The sequence below is a fragment of the Heterocephalus glaber genome, unplaced genomic scaffold (genome assembly GCF_053883595.1).
Source record: "Heterocephalus glaber isolate CG9 unplaced genomic scaffold, H.glaber_assembly_v1.0 deba00001662, whole genome shotgun sequence".
Lineage (NCBI taxonomy): Eukaryota > Metazoa > Chordata > Mammalia > Rodentia > Bathyergidae > Heterocephalus > Heterocephalus glaber.
Genome location: NW_028258403.1, coordinates 7,628,241 through 7,635,768, shown reverse-complemented (window position 1 = coordinate 7,635,768; position 7,528 = coordinate 7,628,241). Strand labels below are relative to the sequence as shown.

General features: G+C 36.7%; 1 pseudogene; it reads left to right on the top strand.

Annotated features, from left to right (window-relative positions):
* Positions 1-2,355: 2,355 nt before the first annotated feature.
* Positions 2,356-2,896, top strand: LOC101701808 (single-stranded DNA-binding protein, mitochondrial pseudogene; annotated as a pseudogene).
* The last annotated feature ends 4,632 nt before the right edge of the window (positions 2,897-7,528 follow it).

Genomic DNA, 7,528 nt, shown 5'->3' with positions numbered 1-7,528 from the left:
TCTTCCTTTGCTCTAGGCAGTGTATTCCGAACTGTTTGGGATAGGAGGTACTCTTAGCCTGAGTGTCTGTCTACATGAAAGTGATACAGTGAGAATCTACCTGTTAACTTAGGATAGCTATGAAGCTTAGCAAGAAATTACACCTTGCAGTTGATCGCGGGACTGCTTCCAAACCCAGTATTTTCAATAACCGAGAGTGAAATTAGCAGTTATATAGTTGGCAAGTCATAAATTCTCTATAGGGTGATCATGACAATATTTCTGATTGATCTTTGGGCACTTTCCTGACAACACTAGGCTCTGTCTTTTTTTTCTTTCTTACGGTGACCCTAGTGTCCATTGGTGAAAGATTCTTCTGCTTCATTACATTGCTATTTCCCCTATATCATATAATTTCAAGGGCTTCAGAAACATAAGATTGTTGTTGTCTTCTGATATGGCATCTAGACCAAAAGCCACCCAAACAGAAGTTCAATTATATGTGACCCAGAAAGTTTCAAGAAAGAGTATGCCCTTCAACATAATGTGTAATAGAGATATTACTCATTTAAGATGAACTTGAGAGATAGGAATCAACTATAATTTATTTTTCATTTCCTGACTCCTCAATATTAAAGATTTCATAAACGCATATATCCCAATTCAGAGAATAGAATTCACTATCCAATGGTGATATTGTTTTCAAGCGCAAACTAGATACATAAACATTAGATTACCATATGTATGTTTTTTTAGCTTTGAGTAAAATGAGAGATTTTCTGAGCATGGAAAAGAAATGTTTAATAAACTTCAAAGCATACGGAAGTTGATTTGCTTCTCTCACAGTCACTACACAGAACTAAGCTCTAGACTCCTGTTGAGTTTTCTTCCAAAAGACTGGTATCTCTCCTTTTCCCCACAGTGGTTTGTTCAAGTCCAAATCTACAGCTTGGCAGTTAAAGTTCTCCAAATTCTTGTTCATCTTACATATTTACAAAATGAATTAATATCACAACATGAGTCATAATTTTGTTCAATTTATCCTTTTCTTAGAATAAGCTCTTTTCTCTTTTATGTTTATAATCCTTTAAATGCCTTTCCCACATCCCCTCCATTACTGGGGACTGAGCCTTGGATGTTATCATTGTTAGGTAAGTACTCTATCACTCAGCTATATTCCAAGCCCCTAAAAGTCTTTTCTGAAGATTACCTTTACTCAAAGTATTCTCAGAATTTGGGCTCATTGTAATCCATCTTCTTTCTCTTTTAATATAAGCTTTCTTTTAATAAAAAATAACCATTCCTAGCACTTAGCAATCAAATCAGGTATGCCTGCCACCGTGATATTTTGGAAGCTCCTCAGGTAATGTAAAGCTGAGATTAAGACCAGGGTTCTAGACAATTCAACAACCATATTGTTCATGTAGAGACTTACTTATAACACATATTAGTGTAATATTTTCACATGTATAAATTTCTGGTTTTCCAAGTGAGACAAATATCATGTGCTATGAATATTCCAAACCTCTGTGAAACTTGGTTCTCAGAGGAGCACAATTAAAACCCCTCACAGGTAAAATCCTCCTGGAAGTACAGGGTTGCACCCTTTCATGACTTTCTCTGTGCTTAAAAGTTTCTACTTGTTCAAGATGTAGATTACTTTTTATGGACTAAATGTTTCATAAGGACATTTATTTGAACTCAGGAATAACTTAGTTGTTGTTGGTTCAGTAACACAGCTGATTTGGGTTTATATGTTTTATAAACGCTTTGTAATTCATCTGCATCAGGGATGTGCTGTTGCTGCTGTTAGGATTTTTTTTTCACTAATGATTTTAGTATCAATCCACTCCCTTCAGTTAGATGTATTTTTTTAGAAATCAGTAAAACGATAATTTTTAGACCAGTTATATTTGAGTTTTGATTTATCATTATCCAGAAAGCAGGGTGTGGTGTACAATCTGGGAACAAGCTGCCCACGACTTTATGACCTTCCCCACCAACACTAGAAAGAAGTTTATAACATGAAAGTCTGCAACTCTTATAGCCCCTGGCTTCTGAAAAGTGGAACCAGGGAGCCACTCTTTGAGTGTGACTTGGATGCTTTCTACTGTAATTTACTGACCACATACTGAGCACAGCTAGTTTCTGAGATTAAGACTGTGAATAAACTAGATGGGGCCTTATTCTGGCTTTCTCTTTGAACTCTGTCAAGTGGAACAATTACTTCCTACAAAGACAGTATTTGTCTAGTGGAACAGAAACTAAGTACAGAGATTCTGTGCCCCGGAAGCGATCTCCGTGGTGGAGGTAGTGCTGGCTAGCGCGTCAGGAAGAGCCCAAAAGATTAGATTGTAAAAAAAGAAGATAGGAGCCATGCTTTTTTGAAGACCTTTATTACAGGTGATTCGTCAGTTTGTAAGACATGGGTCTGAAGTAGCCAGCAGTTTTGTTCTTGAAAGATCTCTAAATCGGGTACAGTTGCTTGGGCAAGTGGATCAGGACCCTGTCATGAGACAGGTGAAAGGAAAAAATTCAGTCACCGTATTTTCTCTAGCAACAAATGAGATGTGGCGATCAGGGCACAATGAAGCATACCAAATAGGTGATGTCAGTCAAAAGACGACATGGCACCGAATATCAGTGTTTCCGCCAGGCCTTAGAGATGTAGCATATCAATATGTGAAAAAGGATGTTGAGTTTTCCTGGAAGGGAAAATAGACTATGGTGAATACATGGATAAGAATAATGTGAGGTGACAAGCAACAACAATCATAGCTGATAACGTTATCTTTTTGAGTGACCAGACAAAAGGAAAGGAATGAACGGATGATTCTTTTGCCATTGTTTGGTACAGTCTCATTTTCAAATCATGTATAATCTTTATAGTTTTAAGGACAAGAATTAAAATGATATTTTATATTAAAAAAAAGAAACTAAGCACAGATATTCTACAATTGTGACTTTTGGATGTAATTCAAGGCCATCTAAGCCTTGAAGTTAAATTAGATACTATTTTTATTGCTATTATTGGCTTCTCCTAAAGCCTGCTCCTTGTAATATTGCCTTACATGCACTACTTGTTTATGTTCAGGCACTGTTCCAATTCTTGATCTATAGTAGCACATTTAATCACCATTGTGTACTATAAGTGTTATTGTTAAGAGAACACTAACACCCAGAGAACAACCTAGCCTAAGGTCACATTGCTAGGAAGTGGTGAACCTAAGGTAGGCTGACTAAAGAGCTCATCAATAATCTTATTGCTATAGTGTTGTAGTGACTTTAATTACCAGATTCTCCCTGTTGTGCCCCTTCTAAGGAGGAATTATTAAAGTCATTAAATGCTCAAAAGTTATAATCATCATATGACTAGCAAATAAATACATTTCCAATCAGAAATTTGAGCATTAAAATATTGGACATGGTCCTTTCATCTACAAAGATCCAATTTAACTTTCATGTTTGCTGACAAGTTCCATTGAAGTACAGAAGGATGAGAAATACACCCTCATCTGACAGTGGAGAGAAGAGGCTGGATTATCTTTTTATTTATACTATATTTCAGGTTAAAAAAAGACATTGAGATTAGAATACCTCTGTTTTTCTCAAGATCCCATAAATTTATGAATAAGTATAATAAACACAACACTCCTCCTTGGTCTGTTGATTGACCAATATGTGCATGTTTCATGAAGGCATTTCTTTCTTCAGCATGTCTTCACGGTTAAATGAATTAAATCTCTAAAAGCTCTCATTAGAGTGCTTGCCTGATTGACCCGTGATCCATGATCCATCCAGTCTGTAATAACACATGCTTTCCTTTTCCCTACCTGCTCATTAGTACCCAGCTAGCTTCTCTACCCTGGAGGATCAGGTGAATGAAACACAGCAGATGGGCAGAAAAGTAGAGAAAGTGATTGAGCCTGGAACTGCAGCATAGCATTATCCACCTGGGCCGCTTTATCTATATGCAGACTGCCTTTGTTTTTAAAAAAATCCCAGATAAGGAAAACTGTAGATACAAAAAGATGGAAAAACAGAAATTAATCCATTGCAGGCATTTATTCTTACCTTTCATTTTGATAAAGAATGACAAAGGATCCAGGCAGACAAAACCAAAGCTCCATAAGAAATCCAAATGCACAGTTTGTATATGTGAATTTTTTTCTAGAACCACTAATGTTGTGTTGATGCCCTACATTTTCATTCTCTCCCAAGCCCAGGAGGGAAATTCAGAACTTGAATAAACCTTTGAGATCAGCCATCTAACCCTCCCTTGTGCCCTCACTTTTTCCTAATAAGGAAAGGGAGGCCCCAGGAGGTTAACTGACTCTCACGATGTCAGATGAGCTCAATTGTCTTCTAAACTCCACACGGAACTTTTTCATTTCCATCTTTAAATTATTTATTCAGGGTTTTTTTTTGCCATTTTCACTTCATTGAAATGAACTCTCTCTTCTTGCTATTATATCCTGGAAGCTATTTATCCAACCTGATTTAATTGCATTTTCATGCAATTGTATTACATTTGGCAATTGCTATTACATTTTATATTTTCTGTGTTTTTATGCCCTAATGCCAACTGTTAGTGTCTTCTGTGTCCTACTTTATTATTAAATTACCCCAGGTGTTTCTTAGGCCAGGTTTACTTATAACCTGAAATTAAAAATAGTAACAAAGGCTGAATGTTTCAAATTCTATATTAGGATCCATGAGGAGAAGTGGAAAGCTAAAGGATATTATTGTAAGATAATTCAGCATTTGCTACATTAGAACGGTAATAAATTAGCTGGGTCTCTGTGTTTCCAAATTCCCTCCCATCCCAGCTCTTATACATCCATTCAGAGAAGAAATGCTTTCCTGAACTGACCCTGTTTTTTGAAATTAGCTTAAGGAACCCAATGTAGACATTGAACATTAAGTAAATGAGCCCCAATTTAAAAAGGATTTACACAAATTAATTAAAAACTCCAGGGGAAACTAAAGCAATTGTCATAATTCAAAGCCTGAGAAATTTAAAAAATATTCCTTTGTTTTCTTAGTGTATGTAAAGATACACATAAACTGAGCAAAATTTGGGGTTTATTAGAACAGATACAAATTTAGAGACATGCAAAAACATCTTCAAAAGTAATAAAAATTCATTATAACAAAAGTTGACAAAATATGTAGCCAAGAAAATATCCTTTTTTTGTTTATAGCACAGGAGAAAAATAGTGCTTGCCAATTATGGGGGAGATATTTGATGCCCATGCAGGCTTGGGCTTTATTTAGATGGACTCCAGTCCAATCCACTGTCAGCTCAATTATATGCCCTCATGGACTTCAAAGGCTTTGTGATCAATGGGAATGTCCAGGAGAGAGTGCGCTGAGAAATGAATGATGGTGCTGCAGTGCAGGCTGCCAAGCTGCAGAGATCACTTTTCAGTCACTGGAAAGAACATGGTGTGCAAATGGACATCACACTGAGATAAGGAGAAGTCCACAAATACGGTTACGATACAGTGAACAAACTTAATGGAGGCATATCTTTCACTTTCCTTGGACGGCAAGACTCTGTGGGTGGTGATTTTATTGATGGACACAGTCGTGTATGTGGATGTGTAAATATACATGCCTTGAACCCTACTTTTTACATACTTGTAGGTATGCCAGAGTTAAACTCACAACAAAACTTTAAAGAAGTTGGCTGGAAGTAAAATTTTCTCCAGGTATTTACTTTAGCAGTTTTTCATGACACCTGGACAGGACAAGGTTATCCAGGGAATTATGATTATATATGGCTGCTCTTCGGGGCAGCACATCGTCTCTTAACATCAACTCCTGAGAGAAGAAATGTTCATAGAGACTGCCAGATGAAGGATAGAAGCTGAACCGCCACAGCTGTTCTTTCTGCTAACCTGTCCTCAAACTGTACCTGCACTATAATTACCCAGAAGGCTCTTCAAAGTCCACTGCCTGGATGAACTCAGAACCTGCTTCCATAGGTCCAGAAAGGATGTCCAACCTGCTGGAGGGGTGGGGGCCAGGGAAAACCTGGAGTGTGCTGGTCTCTGGTCTTAGTTCATCAAGTCCAGATGCTTTCATGTGTATTGCAAACATGATTCCAACTTAAATGAGCCAGGTTGTCTTTCCATTTGCCTAATTTCTCATGTTTATGCCCAAGCACATGATGAGAAATGTTGAATTATAGATATTGCTGAAGTGTCAGGGACTTGGAATTTTCAAATTTCCCCAATTCAGATGGTTGGAAGGAGATAAATTACATTGGTTGCAGAGAAGACCTTATGAAGACCTTTCCTTTTGGGTAAATCCACTGTCATTGTAGGGCTAAATATTACACAACAAAAAAAGATCCATGTTTCTGCTTTCCCACTGCTCTTCAAAAGCCTGACCCTTAACATATATGAGTAGTCCCTGACTTTAAGCCAATATATTCTTGGTGACATTACTTAAAATAATTATTTTGGGGAAATATCTTCACCAACAAAGGTCAGCAACTTTCGGTAGAACTTCAACATAGCAACTTAGCAACTTTCCAAATGGGGATTGAGTTTCCAGATAGAAATTAAGTCTAACAAACCAACAGTTTATACTTGCCATAGGAAATGCAGTCTCATATCAAAATATAGCCAATCAGTTACCCGAAAAGAAGTGAACATATGAAAAATGATATTTAGTGTCACTCTACAGTTGAAGCAGTTACATTTGGAGCCTTTAGTTGACACTTAAGATTGGCAAAAATGAATCTGCATGATAGGCTGTTGACCAAGCTGTGCCAAATGAGGTGTCCTCACATGCTGCTCTTCGGGGGGTGTCCATTACAACAACATTTAGGAACTCATAGTGGTAGAATTTTGAAGCTTAAAAATGGCTCTTGGAGAGCCATGAAGTGTTATTGCCATTAATTTACCTATAGCCATAATTAAAATATTACAAGTAAAGATTTCTACTGAAGTACTATTTAGTGAAAATTAGAGATTAACTTTATATTGATGGAGCTATAAAATATATGCCAACTTAAAAGACAAATGACATCTTTAACCATAAAGTGGCCCATTTTTTTTCTTCCTTTTCTTGTGCTTTCAAGCATCTGACTTATTAAACACCTTGAGGGATTGGTAACATTAATAGATCTCCATTTATGGAAGAAGGGGAAAATACTACAGTGGAAACTCATTTTTGAAGCTTCCCTTCCTGGTGACAATCACATGTCCCTTTCATTCAGAATGAACTGCCACAGACATCGTAGTTTTTCAGTATTACATTTATTTATTTTATTGTTTTAATTGATTCATGTAAATTGTACATAGTTGTGGGAGGCCATGTGATGTTTGATTTTGTATGTATTATGTGTTATTTAAATCAGAGTAAGCTTGTATGTCTCCTCAATTATCATTTCTTTATGTTGGTAACATTTAAAATCCTTTCTTCTGTCTTTTAAAAAAATATATACAATACATCATAATCAGCCACTGAATTTCAGGCAGGTTTCTGACTATGAGGCTGGAGCTGGATTCTTTGAGCCTGTGTATCTCCTGCCAGC